Genomic DNA, 17,456 nt, shown 5'->3' with positions numbered 1-17,456 from the left:
ACTCGGGTATGAAAATATAGTGCACGGAAATTACCGCCCGCGTAGGAGTACCTGCCTACCGTAGAAGCGCCTCAAACAGCGCGATCGATATCTCGCCTGTGTGCACGTTGCGAGAGCACGCCGACCGATTCCCCGTGAGGGAAGGGTCTATATCGATGATGAATCTTGATGGACTTTGACGGTGATTGGGGTTAGATTACCGATCAATCTAAGGGCCAATTCCCGCGACGTCGTTTAACTTTAACGATAGTTCAATTGTCCCTCTCCGTCTCTAGGCACGGTTTCTCCACCGTTAATTAATTTTAATCTTAGTCTAACCTTTCTCCAAAATTCTGATTAAAGAGATCGAAGAAGAATTTCAGACAAGATTAATCGACGCTGGAAAAACCGGAAGACAATTGAGTTGCAAGTAAAATTAATCGATATGTGAAAACTACAAGGTCCTAAAAGATTCGCGAAATTAAACAAATTTTTTCGTGACAGCTACCGCGGGGATAGTGGATGCGATCGGTCAACGTAAACGGAAGGTAGAAAGAAGAAGCATGGCGGGAGTTTTCTGCGGCGGTTCGCCGATTGGACAGCGCGCCCGGGGAGCAAAGCGCGTTTCGGGCAACGCGAAGAGGCAAACGAATGAAGAAGGGACGATCTCGCCCCCGGGATGAAACAACAATCTAATCGTGGACGCCATTTTGTTTCTGCCTACCGAAGCAGTAGTTGATATATGATCCCATTGGCTACCAAGCTGTTTGGTTCCCAGCTCAGTACCGGACGGCAGGCACGACCTCAACCTTATGGTGCTCGCCGTGCAGCCGTACGCTCTCTTCGGGTTGCCCTAGCAATTAAAATTCTTTTCCCCCCACCCCCGGCTGTTCGCGCTGCTCTCCCGTGCTCGTCTCTTTCTCGATCTCCTCGCTCCCGACCTGCGCCCGCTCCACTCCGTGTCAGCTTCCCCCTTTCTCCCATCTCCGTCTCTTCGTCGTCTTTCAGTACTCGACGCGATACTGCGCCGGCAATTAAAAGTGCCTGCTCGCCCCGGACGTTTACACGATCCTTAACTCCTGGTAGCGCAGGGGTTAAAGCAACTGACGTGCTCGCTTAAGTAGCTGGTCAAGGGAAACGGGTAATTATGCGAAATGTCGGCGTTTCCGAGCACGGCGCGAGCCGCATTATCGCGGAGTCGAGAGGTCTCGTCGATTCCACCGGCGCGACGTGGCTTCGTTAACGATCCACGGAGATGATCCAGAGAGGGAGGGTCGAGGAGGTCGGGATGCGCGATAGCTCGTATTAAACTAACAGCGCCGTTATAACGCATTAAAATCTGCGCGCGGTATTCAGCCGTCGCCTTGCCGCACGCCGACGACTCGGAGAAATCAAACATTTAATAATAAGGTTAATCCCCTTAAACATTTACGGTCGTGCAGATCTTATAAACGAGTGGCCATCATACGCACGCTTGAGAATCGCCGTCTCTTATCTCTCGGTTACGTGATTATCGGGAAAGCCTGATTTTAATGAGATATTAAAGAGAAATACATTTTAGAAAATACTCAGACCTGTGAATAGCGTTATACTTTTAATGCATTTTTATTAACCTTCAAGATCAAAATCTTCTGAAAAAAGAATGAAGAAATCGAGTGTAAAAACTTCGAAGATAAAATGATATTCTAAATAAGAATGACGCTACTCGTGCATGATCTCTGTTAAACAGTATGCAAATAAATGACTTTCTTCCTCTTGTTTTTTGACGCGTTATCGTTGCGGCGGATCGATACTGCGTTCTGATGCACGCGCTGATACCGGCGTCCAAGTACCGTAAATTCACGAGATATACAATTCGCCCACTCAGAATAAACGCCGACGAATCGACGCGCGCGTCTGCGAGATACATTTAAATTCGACCTATTTCCCGTGCGCGTGACACTCGTCCGACCGTTTTATCGGCCGCGGTTCAATTACCATGGTAAGTGACTCACACGTGGTTACGTACGAGCAGGTGAGACTCTCGACCGACTCTCGCTTTACTGGGTCGATTTATTCATTTGCATTCGCCCCGCGCACCTACACCTGTTTCTCACGCCGACACGTAGCGATCAACACTTCAGCTAACGAATACGTATTCATTACCAGTATTTGTACTTCTATAAAGATTTTCATAAAAACCAGACAAATATAAGTGATAATATTTACTGCAAACTCAGTAGGATAATAACAATAATAGTAGTGATGGAATTTTAGTAATTGAGCACAAAGAAAAAAATCAATTATTTTTCTGCTAGTTATTAAAAAACTCAAATAAAAAATTTAATATAACAATTAATATTTTCTTAGCATATCATAATGATTAAGTTAAAAAGAGTTTGTTTGGTCGCAAAATATGATTTTAATTCGGCCAAAAAGCCAAGGACAAACGTAAACAGATAATAGAGATTTGTCACCATCGTTATCGCAGGGATATCGTGTTACGCGCTTTTTTTTGGTGGCGCACGAGCGGCGCCTAAAGCCGGAACGTTCCGGCCAGAAAGCAAAGAACTAATTGCCATACCTTCTTCCTCACGGCCGCCGCATTCCCGAAATGCTCGGTTGTGGCGATACGCGACCGATTACGAACGCATAAAATGCCTTCGCGATCGTTCTCTGCGTTCTCCAGTCATAGCCGGAGACAGACGGCTCTTTATCTTCTTTGACAAATTATTCCGTCCGTTTTACGTACCTTTTTTGTATCCCTTAACCCGTTTCTATCCACAACAAACCCTTGCGTCACAGTAAGTCGCACAAATGCGATTTAAACGCATGATTATTGTACATAGAATGAATATGTGAAAAAAGTATTGGCTGTTAAATCGTAAGCGCTTGCAAAAAATCGACAAAATTTTGAAAATAAACAATAAAAAACAACTTATACACTTATTACATGTCAGAAAATTCGTTCGCTTATCGATTCATTGGTAGCAGAAGAAAATGTTTTTTTTTTTGTAAAAATCGTGAAATGTTAAAAAAGTTGACGATCTGACGATCTATTTGTTGCTAGCAGCGTTTTTCCCTTTCGGATTTTAGATTGCATCATTACTTACGAACGCGATTTTGTTATTAGAACGCAGGCAGAATTAATTACGGAACCGTGTCGGATTATCCCAAATTGCCGCGCGCGTCGTGCACGGCGTGCATTACCGTGCGAGCCGCGACAGGACAAAGAGGAGTTACTAATTTCGAACAAGTCTATATTTGGGATCTCGCGTGTGCACCTCGCCTTCGCCTTCTCCCTCCCCCCCTCCCTCGCCGCGGGACCCCGCGCTCGTCCTTTTAATATCGTCGTCGAGGCTCCAGACTCCATAATATGCGAGGTCCGTATACGCGGGGCCAGGGCCCGGACCCCGGTGCTTGTCGGCCGGTATAGGATATAGGTACCTTAACCGTCGCTCCGGTCGCTAAGGCTAAGCGTGTATACATGTTCGGTGCATAAATAAGGAGCGCAGCTCGGGAGGCATTAAATCACGCGCGAAGATCGCGTGTGTGCGGATGGGATAGCGGGAGAAGCTGGGGAAGGGGAGGGAACGAACAGAAAGAAAAGGGGCAGAAAGAGAGAACGGAAGAGAGAAAGGGAGAGCGAAAGGGAGAGCGAAAGGAGAACGGAGGCGGGATAAGGACGAAGGAGGAGCGGATACGGCGCACGGATACTCGAACCACCGGATCTGCAGGATGCATCCTCTCGGATTTGCGGCGCTGCGTCCGCGCCGCTCGCGCGTTGCTACTCGAGGCACGCACCCCCGCCGAGCCAATATGCCCCTTGCATCAACCGTTGCCCACCTTCTTGAGTAGTCCCGTGATTATGCCGAGAGGTACCCGTGGACGTATAGCGGTCACTACGGATGCGCGCCCCGTCCTAGAGTCCAGTTTCACGGCATGCGGCGAGACGCGCCGTAATTAAGTTGTTCCACGATCGCGCGAATCGATATCGATTCCCAATAGCGTGGCAGCGTTCCTTCATTCACGCTCTTTAGCAAACTAATATCCTTAACTATGCAGATGTATGGACGATAGATTTTCATACAAATGGACCTCGATATTGAATGTTCGAAGAATAAATCTCGGGATAACGGCGAGCACCGATAAAAATAAATAAAAATAAATCAATAAAAATACAGTGCTGCTCTGCTTAACAGCTTGTCTAAAGATCTAAAATCATGTTTTTTATTGTTGCAATTTCGTTATCGTGACATTACATAAATTTATACAGGACAAAGCTACAAGAATTTATCAAGATTTAAAAAACGACCAATGTAGTTGGGATTAAAAGTTTTATGTTTCGTGGCAAAATGAATATTTAAATAGCTTGGTGCATACATTAAGGGTAAGTTCTGGCGGTAGACGCAAAACTCAATCCGCGAGCGACGTCCAAATCCCGTAACGAGACGGCGCGCAAAGTGGAGAGGAAGAAACGAGGTAGACCCGAACGGTATCCAAAAACGCCTCGTGCAATCTATCACGCGCAAAGAGCGCAGCAAGAAGCAAAGTTAGGAATGTTAATGTGGGCAGCAGGAGCAGGCAGTCGGTACGCTTGCGCCACCCCCTGCGGAGCCAATCACCGCCCGAGAAATGGTAGCTGCGCCCGAGTCAGCTCTTCGCGAGCACCATAAGCCCTCAGGAAGATGGAAGAAGAATCGCAACGGCTCTCCTCTCACACGTTCTCTCCTCCGCTACGGCCCCTTCTCTCTTTCTTTCCTTCAATTTCGACATTGGATAAAACGCAGAGGAGGGAGGCGTGGAAACGAGGCAACGGCGAGAAAGAGCGAGAGTAATGAGAGACGAGAGAGGAGTCCGCCCGTGGAAGCCCGGACGCCGAAGGAGAGGACCCGAAGAAGGAGGAAGAGGCTGATTGCGTCCGGGGCGCGTAAATCTTGTTGATGGAAATTGTTCGCGGACCTTCAGTTTGTTCGGCGATTACATCCTGCGGTGAACGCGTTCGCCAGTAGCGGGGCCCTCTCTCTCTCTCTCTCTCTCTTTCTCTACTCCTATTCCCTCTTTCGTTCCCGCTCCCGTCCGCCTATCCGTCCTCTCCGAAGGTCCTCTTTCTTCGCGGACGCCGAGATTAATGAGCGCACCGCTCGGTACTTTTAATTCCGAAGAGCGAGTGCAAATAAGTACCGCCATCCGTCTTGCCCGCCAATTACCACCGGGCAGCTCTCTCTTTCCGTCTTCTGTACTCTCGTTTGAATTTCCTCCGCCGTCGGTCTCACTCCCGTCTTTCGCGTCTTTACGCAAAGCGGCGCGCGCACCGCGCGGTATTTGTGCCGAAGGTTTCTAGCGCGTAAGTTCGAGTGGTTCTCGCGGAGGTTGATGGATACACCGGGAGCGTCCGGTAACTGGTAGCGCGTAATGAAGACGCCGTTCCTGCCCGCGACTTTTTTTCACGGCCGCTCCTTTATCCTCTTTCTTTCGCGGATTTTAATTCGCACATCACGCGCATTAAGTGCACCGTATGTTACTCATGGTGCGTATATTCCGATTTGCGTCTCACCGAGTAACGAATGCGCCGGATTTGCAAATGTGTAGCGCGTGCGCGCGCGCCGATGTTTCTCATCGGGACGAAGTACGGAAGATAACGGGGGGGAAAAAATTCTCACGCGATGCTCTGGCAAGTAGTGTGGAGTGTAGTATGAACTTCGTTAACTCTCAGGTTTATTAACTCTCGCGCTATGGCGCAGAAATATAATGTATCGCTCACTCGTCCGAGCGACGAGAGCTTCTTTTAAATATATAACAACACATGATTATCTGCTGTCCAACATATTTTGCAGATGCTTTTTTCCAACAAAAATACTATTCTATTCCAATCAAGAGTGGCAAGTAACAGAAACTGAGCAAATTTTTATTTAAATATGGATTCTTTTTGTCAAATTTATGTCAGCAAAAAAATATAATCAACGCGCGACAGAATAAAATGTCTTGCATAATATTATGAAAACAATGTTACATGTGTTTTTCGATTTAATCTCGAAATTTATCGCAACGCCAAAAACACGTTGTTTCCAAGCAACCGTCGCGCGCAGCCGATGAACAAATGATACATTACACCCACACGACTAAATCTGAAACTGTCTATAGACGCGAACACACGCGGCCCCACGAGGATCCCAAATTAGAGGAATGTCTGATTTACATCTCAAGATATCTCGGATGAAGCTATAAATAATTTCGGTGGTGGAATGTTAATGTGACCCTAGGCCAGAAAGGACTGAGAGAGCGAACGGTCCGCGGACCTTCAGTCCGCGCTCGACGTCCAGTCAAATTGGAAATACTACCACCACTACCACGAGCCGTTTGCCTCTCCACAAAAACGGACGACGAAAAAGTGGTTCGCGTTTACTTACACGGATCGATCGAATAAACATTAACGGTCTGAATAGGTCAGTCGTATTGCGCGATTCAACTGATTCCCTCCATTTTCCTTTTTTTTTTTTTTTTTTGTTTTGTTGGAAGATCTAAAAGGCACAAAGAATTAGTTGATCGCGATTAATGTTAATCAATATCGCTGAAAATAGCCTATATCCAGTGATTGATTTCCTTAATATTATTACTGACTATTCCGATTGATTATGCTCATTGTGCGGCTGTATGTGACCTACGGATTATCCCCTACTAATCATGTGCGTCAAAGGTGCTTTCAGATACATCTTAATCAAAGTAATGAATTTAATCGGCAGTGAGTTACACGAATATTGCAAAATATTGTTTCGAATTTCATCGTGCAATCTATACTCGATGTATCTTGTGACAGCGATAGGTGAAGATAGCGAGGGATGCGCGAAGGCCGAGATAAGGACAGAAGGAAGCAAGGGCGACGGGGGGAGAGGAATAAGAGCGGTGGGGAGCGGGGGCAGGAGCGATGCAGGGCGGAGGGAGAGTCGAGCTGTCAGAGGCAGAGACGTTCTGGGATGGCCCCCATCCTAGTCCTCGCTCTCGTCGTCCTCCTCGTCTGTAATCGCGGGGGCGGTAACGTAGTCCTGTGCCCGACAGGATCACATCGCCACGTCGCTACTGTACCTATACCTACATACGTACAACACAACGCGTGGCGGGCCTGCCCTGGCAGGCAAGTAACGCCGACTGCCAATCTCGACCGCCTAACGCAAAATCAAGTCAGAAATTGTCCCATTGTGTAAACCGACGCTCTTCCCATCTCGCCCGAGCGAGAGCTCGAGACGCTGCGAGATAACCGCTTGAGAAAGGTTGATACCGCGCGCTCTTCAACATTTCCACCGGCAAGTTGAATGACGATTTCGCGTAATAAATTATTGAGATGTGCAAAGTGAAGGGATATCAAGCGCGCAGAAGGAAAGGCAAAGAGAACATGTTTAGAATTTCTATTGTGTGAAAGTTGATATACACAAACGTTGAATGTCATACACACTGCCGTAATACGCAGTGTAATGATTCGACTGATCAGATGACATATTCGCTTCTAAATTATGATTTATTAATAATGTTCCTATTACATTAAGAATTTCGTATAATATTCTTTTATTACTTTCCAATAATTATTTTAATTTTATTTTGGATTATATTATCATTAAATTGTAACTCTCATAATTTAGGTCTATATTTATTAAAATTTTTTCAATCTAAATAATTTTCTCTCTCTCTCTCTCTCTCTCTCTCTCTCTCTCTCTCTCTCTCTCTCTCTCCCTCCCTCACTCTCTCTTTGTTCTCTACTAAATACATATTTATGATAAAATACATTTTACGATAAAAATTATATTACTACAGCTAAAGTAGCAACAAGTGCAAATATTTAAAAAAATCTACATTAGTATAGATAATATAATATATTCAACAGTTTTTAAGTGCAAGTTATGTTTGTCTAGTTTATGCGGGGACTCACATAGTGCAAGTTCCCTTCAAAAATTTATTGGCTTACAGACGAAATTGTAGACAACTTTAAACCAAGATAAACCGTAGATATTGCGTACTTCGATATTATTATAATCAGTTGATCAGATTTTTGAATACGAGAAATTGTATATGTCTAACTCCATCTAGTGTGTGGAAATTGACATAACTCAAGATATAGATATATATATATACATACTGCTAATATTATCGCAGTCGAGCAACTTCTACATATATTCGGCAGTACGCATGTACATTCTTGTGCATATTAATTTTCAAATATTACATGGAATTCAACACACACATACGTACTTTTTCATACTCAAGTATATCATCAGCTAGTTATAATATACACGAAGAATAGTGAATTTTTCTTTTTCTTTTTATCTTTTCCTTTAAAGTAACTTTGTTTCTTATACTCTGATTTCGATCTTATTATGGTATTGGACACATACGCACTTTCTCATATTCAAGAATATCAGCTACTTTCAATATACACGAAGAACAGCAAATTTTTATCTTTCTTTTTATCTTTCCTTTTAAAGCAACTTTGTTTTTCTGATTTATAATATTCTGATTTCGATTTTATTAGAGCTTTTCAAACGAGTCTTATGCCTAAACCAAGACAAACATAAATTATAGAATTGTAAGCATATACAGAGAAAAATTTATATAAAGAATTACTATGTATGGCAGTTAGCGCGGACTATGAAGAAATTATAAAAATTTTTACTGCGTTTTTCACATAATGATCATAGCATTTAAGCTTATAATTTCTCTTATAATCCGCGGCTACTGTCGTATGTAATTTTTGATATAAATTTTTCTCTGTGTATGCTTACAATTTATGATTGTTTTAGTTTAAGCATAGGATTCGTTCTAAAAGTCCTAATAAGATCGAAATCAGAGTATAAGAAACAAAGTTACTTTAAAGAAAAAGATAAAAAGAATAAGAAAAATTCACTATTCTTCGTGTATATTATAACTAGCTGATGATATACTTGAGTATGAGAAAGTACGTATGTGTTGAATTCCATGTAATATTTGAAAATTAATATGCACAAGAATGTACATGCGTACTGCCGAATATATGTAGAAGTTGCTCGACTGCGATAATATTAGCAGTATATATATATCTATATCTTGAGTTATGTCAATTTCCACACACTAGATGGAGTTAGACATATACAATTTCTCGTATTCAAAAATCTGATCAACTGATTATAATAATATCGAAGTACAAAATATCTACATAAGATGTAAGGTGTTATGAAAATTTGAAATTTTTGAAGGGAACTTGCACTAGGTGAGTCCCCGCATAAACTAGACAAATATATATATATAACTTGTACTTAAAAACTGTTGAATATATTATCTATACTAATGTAGATTTTTTAAAAATATTTGCACTTGTTGCTACTTCAGTTATAGAGTAATATAATTTTTATCGTAAAATAATTATGTATTTTGTAGAGAACAAAGAGAGAGAGAGAAAGAAAATTATTTAGATTGAAAAAATTATATAAACTGAAACAAATATAATTTGTACTTAAAAGTGGCTATTGGATATATTACGTATAGTATATACCAATGTACATTTTTTTTAGATAATGATAAATTTCTTTTCTAATATAAAATATGCAGAGTTGTTACAAAGCAAAAATAAAATGAGTTGTTATATCGATGTCTTTATTAATGAAATAAAAAATTAACACTGAAGCGTGAAATGCTAAAATAATGTGACTTCGAGATGCAATTTACTCAATGTTTAATAGTGATTGCACATATTCTTATTCAAAATATGTTAACAAATTTACTATAGTAATAATATTACATTGTATGTGTTAATATGAATATAACGTACTGACACGCAAATCGATTAATTCGACAAGCAGTTAATTTTATTGAACGATAAAATTTCATCGCATTTCAAAACAACGACAATGTAACAACTTTTTCCATAGAGTATAACATATATGTTGCGATCACTAGGTGAAATAGAATACGGGACGCAATTGATCACGACATTAAAGATATCGCCGAAAGAGCGAAGAAAGAGTAATCTGATCTGCAGGGGAAGATAAATAATAAACCTACAATGTGCTGCAGAAAACCCGTGAAATACTTACTATACGCGTGTAGTATCTTATTTATGACAAAACTGCTCAAAAAGCGTTTATTTTTATCAAAAATTACTTTGTAAATTTAATAATAATTTTAAAAATGTCACTCATATCGTCATTTAATTTGTAGAAAATTAAAAAATAGATTAATGCTTCAAAATATATAATTATGATTAAGACATGAAGAATTAAATCTATTCATATCAAATCAAAATATGAATATATATATCGAGAGCCTATTCGCGCAGTTTAAGTGATTGTAAATCAATATTACCCCCCTCCCTCCCCCCCGAGTTCAATACGGATTCGCCGAGTTTAATTCGGCCATATTTTTCGGCGACGCGTAAGGGATTAAATCACGAAGGATTAAGCGCAAGTACGCGGAAGGTATTCCGCTCGCGTCGAAACACAGCGACTCTGCGCCATAATTCCACTCGAGTCGATCGATCGCGCTCTCTTCCTCGCAACTCAGCTCAGGGATTAATGGGCCCTCCTCGCGGAACCGGCATATTTCGCCACAATTCTGCTGTCTCCGTGATCCCTCGGGATCTCGGAGCGGATAATATTCCGAGCCGGGGATAAGGAAAAAGGAGGGATCGCGCGCGGACGAAGAAGTTAGACGCGCGTAACCCGAGTCCGGAGTCCGTCGAGACGGAGCCCGCAATAATTTCAGCATCGATCATTCGCGAAGCGCCGATCGCTCGCGCAAAAGCGTCGACGAGTCACAGGAACGTCCACGCGCGACGTCGCAAAAAGAGTTACCGGAGCGGGCGCGCAGCGCACCGAGAACACGAAATACTTTATTCATTCGACGAGGATTGACTCGGGGGGGAATCGCCCCCGAGAACGCGCGCTGGTGTGCAGTCATGTTTTAGCGATAGAGTGTATAGAGATGCCAATAAATATGTCCCCGTCGGGCATGCAATATGTATGCCAGCGTCTGCCAATCCGCGGATAAGTCCTGCGGACCCAATTCACCGCGTCGCGACTCGTCTACTTCTTCTTCGTCATCTTCTTCTCCGTCGTCTTCTCGTTTCCGGGGCCCGATGTCGTCGGCGCCGCAAAAAGGGCCCCGACTTACGCGCGAGCGGCCCGATGGACGTATTGAGACGAAATGTACCGCCACGACGATGATAATCGTTACCAGAGTTCTTAAGTCGGATCTTGGTGGTCGGATGTTTACACGAAATTCTGCGTTATTGCGTGTTGCCTGACGCATGTTCGCGATCCGGTGACGTAGCGGTTGACGAAATATGAATTGCGTTTTTTAGTCATTTTTAAAGCATTAAAAAAATTAAAGTTATATTACATTATGTGCAAATATTATTTTAGCAGATTGTGAAAATGCACAGGTGATTTATTTATATCACTATAAAATTTTTTATCACTATAAAAAACTTTCCAAACAATTTTAAAATTATTAATTAAAGCTAATTATTGGCAAATAAACATAATTTAAATAATTTTGGAATTAAACTAAAATAGATAACTAGACAGAAAACTAATTTATTATTCTTTGAGAAGAAGACGAAAAAAATTCATTGAGTGTAAAGATGGGACAAAATTAGCTGTTCAAAGAATTAGGAAAAAATATACGAGGCGGAAGAGTCTAGTTTCACGTTGCAAGGACAAAGCAACATTTAAATGAGCCGTGAGAGGGAATTGTACACTGGCAAAGTTGAGTCCTTTTTTGTAGTGGGCGAAGGAGGACGATGCGCATCGGGTGGTCGTCGATCGCGACGGATAGACGTCCGATCGGGCAGCAAAACATTCACTGATCGGGTGTATTAACGATCTCATCAATAAAGGACTTTCCTTCGTGTCCGCATAGATCCCGAGACCCAAGAAGCACGGCGCGAGACGGGGGCCTCCGAGTAACCGCACAAGAAAAATCGTCAATTTGTTGGATGCAGTGACCATAATTCTGCGAGAAAAACCTGTGCATCTGCATTTCGTATCCGCCGATCCCGGACTCTATCGAAGGATCGAGTATACACACGTTGGTACAAATGTCGTGTACGAGTCAAACAAGGCTCTTTTTCGACTGACATCGACCTTGCACACGTCACTTGTGCCAATCGATGAATCAGGCGACGTTTTGCGGGTTTACAAGAAATTAAAAAATTTATATGGTATAATCATGACTACTATTCATACATAATTGTATGCTTAATTAATTATCAACAGATTTTAAGCTTTTAGCAGCAATCCAAAATCTTGCGACAATCAAATTGGCTCAATGGGAACAAAATTGATTAACGCGCTTCAACGTGCAAGAAATATATTCGAAAATATATCTACATGTTTAGATCTCCGTATTCACGCATTCGAACTGGTTAATTGACGCTAGGCAGATGCATACTTGCTTTTACCGTTCTGCTAACCATATCAATTCTACGCGCTCGGCTACGCAAACAAACCACGTATTTTCGGATGTTGACTCAGAGTGGAAACGTACGCCGAAGGAATATTTGCCTTGATTTCCTATAGCCACGTAGTGTATCTTGAATATCGCGTTTCTTCATCTTCTCGATTCAAAGATATGATTAATAATTAGGAAAATAACCCCCGCACGATCGTTATATTCCGCCTTACTAAATAACAGTATTATTTTTAGCCAATTAAGATGATTGCTATAAATTACACTTGTTTACTCGTACTTACGATACACGAGCAATTTGCTGTATCGGTGATATACAAATAGAAAGAGCGCGAGCGATTATAATTGTAATGATCATAACATCCGATTCCGCTTACATCTAATGAAACACTGAATAGCCACAATACTTCATGTTTATGTATAATCCGCGAAACGTCGGCATACAAGTGCCTCGATTAACGCGCTCTAGATTTATTTGCTACACGGGAGGGCTGCGGTTTTATTTCTATTCTTGGCTCGAACGCGCGCGCGCGCGCGCGCGATTTAAGTGCAGATTTCCGGTGAGTCGCGCGAGATAACGTCATGCGAGAAAAGGTTCCGCTTCGCGATCGCCCAACAAAAAGGAAACATAAAGAGGGGCTTTTCTTCCCGCGCGCGCTCGTATATCAGGCATGGTCTCGTAATAATATCTAGTCACTTCCGATCGTACGTATACGCGCAATTGTAAGCACTCATGTGTGATGTGTGACGCATAGCAATAATGTTTAAGATTGTCGCAATAAATATTTAAAGATTAATAAAATTTATATGTACGATTCACTAGAAACATTATTTTTACGAAAAAATTAATTTCCATGAATATTTAGAATAAATAAAATACATTTTATTTAGATTTTCAAATAAACTTTTTAATATATTTACCATTTTTGTTTCATTAATCTGCAGTCACACAAAAATAAGGCTTTATATATACATATTATATATGTACATATATTCTCACAAAAACGCGCCACGTTTGGACGCACGTGTCCAAAGTGTAAAGTGTTGATGTGTGCACACTCATAGTGTTGTAACGCGTGGCGAGTATATTTCGCGCAGGGCATCGAAAATCTATGGAGTTACATTGTGGGTTCCATTATGCGAAGACGGGGGCCGCGTTTTTGTTCATGGCTAGTGAATTCGAGCCCCGATGCAGTCAAATACACTGCTGCGCTAAACAAGCAACGGATGGAGAAGCGCCTCTGATTATTTGCATTATTTACGATAATTATTGTCGCAATTTTTATATAAATTTTTTACGCGAATATGATAAATTAAAAACGCTTTAATGTAGCTTTGTAGTGTGCGTACTACTACAACTTCATTAAAACGCTGTTAAAGTTTGAAGACAAATTCTTTGAGCAAATTGCTTTGAAATTTCGGCCATAATTCTTTTACGAGACAGCATACTCGATGTTTCAAAAAGTACTCTTCAGCAGTACTCAATTAAGTCATCGTTTTACGGTAATGTCGCGTTTCGTAGAGGGATTAGGGAATTTTATGCTCGGTGAAAGTATCGGTTAAGGTTGTATAGCGGAATATTTTGGCGGGATGAAGACAGGCAAGTTATCAACGCTCGTAACCGCCAAACTATTCTTAAACTAAAAGGTTTATCGCTCAACCTTTGCCGGTGAGAATTGTGCGATTACCAAGTTGCTTTTACAGGATTCGTATGGGAACTGAAATATGGTTAATCGTAAACTCCCGCCGTTCGCATTACGCGCAAGAATCTCCTACACACAAGAACAATCCACTATGAAATTAATTTGTGTTGCGCGCCTTCCCCCCCAGGCCACTCTAACTTTTATTGCGCCTCAAAGCGGCGCGATCGTTCTAAAAATCGCTGCGTTCGAGATAAAATATTGCCGAGTGAATATATAAAGATCCTGAGAATACTAAACCGCGTCAAGTTTGTTATATCATTTTATCTATGTCGAATCGAGTCACGGAGTCAAACGAAAGTTCCGTAAAACATAATTTTTGCACGAAACGGGAAATTGATAGCGTGAATGGAAATAGACCGAAATGATAGCATCGGTTATATTTCTTTACGAGCGATAGCGAGCGAACTCATGCGCGAAGTTGTGCGGAACGATCGGCCCACCGTATGATCATCGTATATATGGGGCGGAGAAAACGAGGGATGAACGTGTCAGAAGCAGCCCCTAGGGTCTAATTATGAGTTTGTACAGAGGGTCGGTTAGTCGACTCCATAAGGAAAGGAACCTATTGACTCATTGACCGAAATATCTTCATTGAGTATCTCGAATGAATTAATTGTACGTATATGCGAAGTACAATAATGAACGGATACATGCTACGTCCGATATTGCCAGTCACAGGATCTAAATAATTTCGTTAAAGGGATTAATTGTCATTTCACCTCCATATAACGTGTATACATGCTAGCGCGATGTAATGTTGAGATATTAAGAATATTTAGAATCTTAGAACGCTAATGAGAAAATAATTCAAAGGAGCAATCGGTCTCGGAAACGTTTAAACGATATCAGACAACGGCTGTCCGACGTCGGAATCAAGATTGAGCGATCGGTGCCGGGTGATCGCGCGACCATAAATAATCCCACAGAAATCGTGGTGTCATTAAGATCTCGTCGCGTCGATCTCTCGCGTCGGTGTAAGGTGCGTGTCCCGAAGAAGAGCGAGAAGAGCGGCGGCGAGGGATGAACGCCGGCCAGAGGGGAGATGGGCGGAGGTGGGGTCACGAGTCGACGGAAAGTTCGCCCCGGCAATATTTCGCGGCGTGGTCGGACAAAAGGGGACACAATGCCGAGGGCAGGATCGATTCTCCTCGCTCGAGAGAAGAGGATCGCGGACGAGAAGAGGACCGGGCCGAGGTTACGTTGCACGAGACGCCGCGGCGAGCGGGCCACATTGTTGCCGAAACGATGCTCACCGTCGGGCTTGGGGAAACAACGAGCCACCGGACTCCCGAGAGGTGTAATTAATCACTTTTTGTTGCGCAAGGCGGTAGAGAGAGAGAAAGGAGACTCCCGCGCGCGAGAAGCTCACGAGAATCGGGATCACGAGTCGATGGCCTTGCACGAGACTCCCGAATCGAGCCGATCGATTTAAAATCGCTCGCTGATTAAAGGGATTCTCAAAAAATTATTGCAAATGTTAAAGTCTCGCAATATGATGTACAGATAATTAATATGACAGTTTTGAAAAAAATGAGTTAAAAAATTAAACTTGACAATTTCTATATAAAAGAGTAAATAGAGCTCGAGAAGTCTTTTGAAAATCTACTTTTACTAATTCTACGCATTCTATTAATATGTGACTTATTTTTAACATTTGAGTTTGCAAGAAGCATGTACAATTATTAGCAAAAATATATATACATACATATATATTTCTATGAATATTATTATAATTCCTAAAAGTGGAATCAACGTCATAAGCGTCATCCTAGAAGGGACTTCTAAATCGACTAAATCACCATGTCGCGAATAATCATAGCGAAATCTCACATTCACTCACCGTCGCCCCTGCTGCTCCACGTTCCCACGACGGAGATCAGCGACCGACGGTCGCGCTGTTCCCTCGAGAGAGGCCCCGAGAAGCTTTTCGGCTATGATCCGGTAATTACCAACGGAGTTAGAGGTCGTTGGGGCTGTTAACGTTCGGCGGCTAATGGTATGCACGCCGGCAATAAAAAACCTCGAACAACGGACAGAAATCAAGGGAAAAGAAAATAGACGGGTGGCGGCGGCGGCGGGACAGGAGGGAGGGAAGCCGGACGCACGATGAGGAGAGGCTGTAGATGCTTATACACGTACGGCGGCTACGCCGGCGAAACAGGGCCCCGAAACGACTTTACGGGAATTACACCCGCGAAATCGGGGAGATATGGAGCCGCGAAATGCGATGTGGCCATCCGTCACTCTCGCGGCCTGCGATGTCCGCGCCTGCCCGGCCGACCGGCTGCCTGCCGGTTCTCTCCGCCCGGACCCTCTCGCCTCCTCTCGCACCGCACCACGCAGATAGTGGTTCTCTCGCGAGAAGCAGACCAGTAACATCGTCCTGTAGACGCATTGTCATTCGATAATGAACCTGCCGATGTTCACTTTTGCGCAAAGATTAACACTCACGCGTGATACACGTTTCTTGCAATCGGAAATTGCAGCTGTATAATTGTGCTAAATTGAAAACTAGCTACAGATACATAAGTATGATCTCTATTATTGTTTATGCCAATGAAACATGTCGCGATAATTAAAAAGTAAGATGTATTTGATTAATAATTGTTTTTTCGATATACAGTTCAATATAAATGACAATAGAATAATGTACGCAACGAATAATAAGAATCTATTCGCTCATGCATGATGGGGGGAAATGATAGAATCACGTATACAGGCAGGCATTGCTCGCATTTGCTCGGAGTTTGATTTATGAAGCAATGACGCTTTAAATGAATGTCCCAGGCGTGGATCGCAACGCGATCTGGCCACACACGAAGCGAGTTTCAACCGATATCATTCGCAATGTCTCTCTTTTACGTCACGACGTAAAGATCGCAATTGATATTATATCTAAGATTACACGCGGGTTTTACACATTGCGATATTAACATTGCAAACATTTTGAAATATATAATATCGTCACGATGTGACGTGAAGACGTAGCGACGACACCTACGCGCTGAGAGGCGCATCTTCCAGAGAGAGGATTTATATCTTTTTCTTAATTCCGACGGCGCTCCTTTTTAACTTTCGCACGACAGAATGCTCTCAGAGGTGGACAACGACGAATATATCGCCGGAATTTTATTCTACACACACGCGCGCGCAGTGTTTCGGGGCAAAAACTCATTAAGGCGACCCCCACCGAGTCCCTCCTAGACAAAACTGACAATCCTGATGATCCTGATCCTGGCAGACAGGTTGGAGCCTTCCTTACAGCAAATTCCTGGAAGAGGAATCCACCATTCTCCGCCTACCTGGACAGGTGCGCGGTTTCTGCCCTACGGGCGAGCTAGCTGCGAGTGTCAGAATCCTTTA

At 42.7% G+C, this 17,456-nt stretch overlaps 1 long non-coding RNA gene across 1 annotated transcript in view; it reads right to left on the bottom strand.

Annotated features, from left to right (window-relative positions):
- LOC105674092 (uncharacterized) overlaps nt 1-17,456 on the bottom strand; it is a 90,755-nt gene that overhangs the window by 56,874 nt on the left and 16,425 nt on the right. Inside the window, exon 3 of the long non-coding RNA XR_010890474.1 lies at nt 15,934-16,113. This is a non-coding gene — a long non-coding RNA (uncharacterized lncRNA). The remainder of the gene's footprint in view (nt 1-15,933; nt 16,114-17,456) is intronic.

This window comes from Linepithema humile, chromosome 5 (assembly GCF_040581485.1).
Source record: "Linepithema humile isolate Giens D197 chromosome 5, Lhum_UNIL_v1.0, whole genome shotgun sequence".
NCBI classification, from domain to species: domain Eukaryota; kingdom Metazoa; phylum Arthropoda; class Insecta; order Hymenoptera; family Formicidae; genus Linepithema; species Linepithema humile.
The sequence above is the reverse complement of the archived record's forward strand: the minus strand, read 5'-3'. Positions and strand labels throughout refer to the sequence as shown.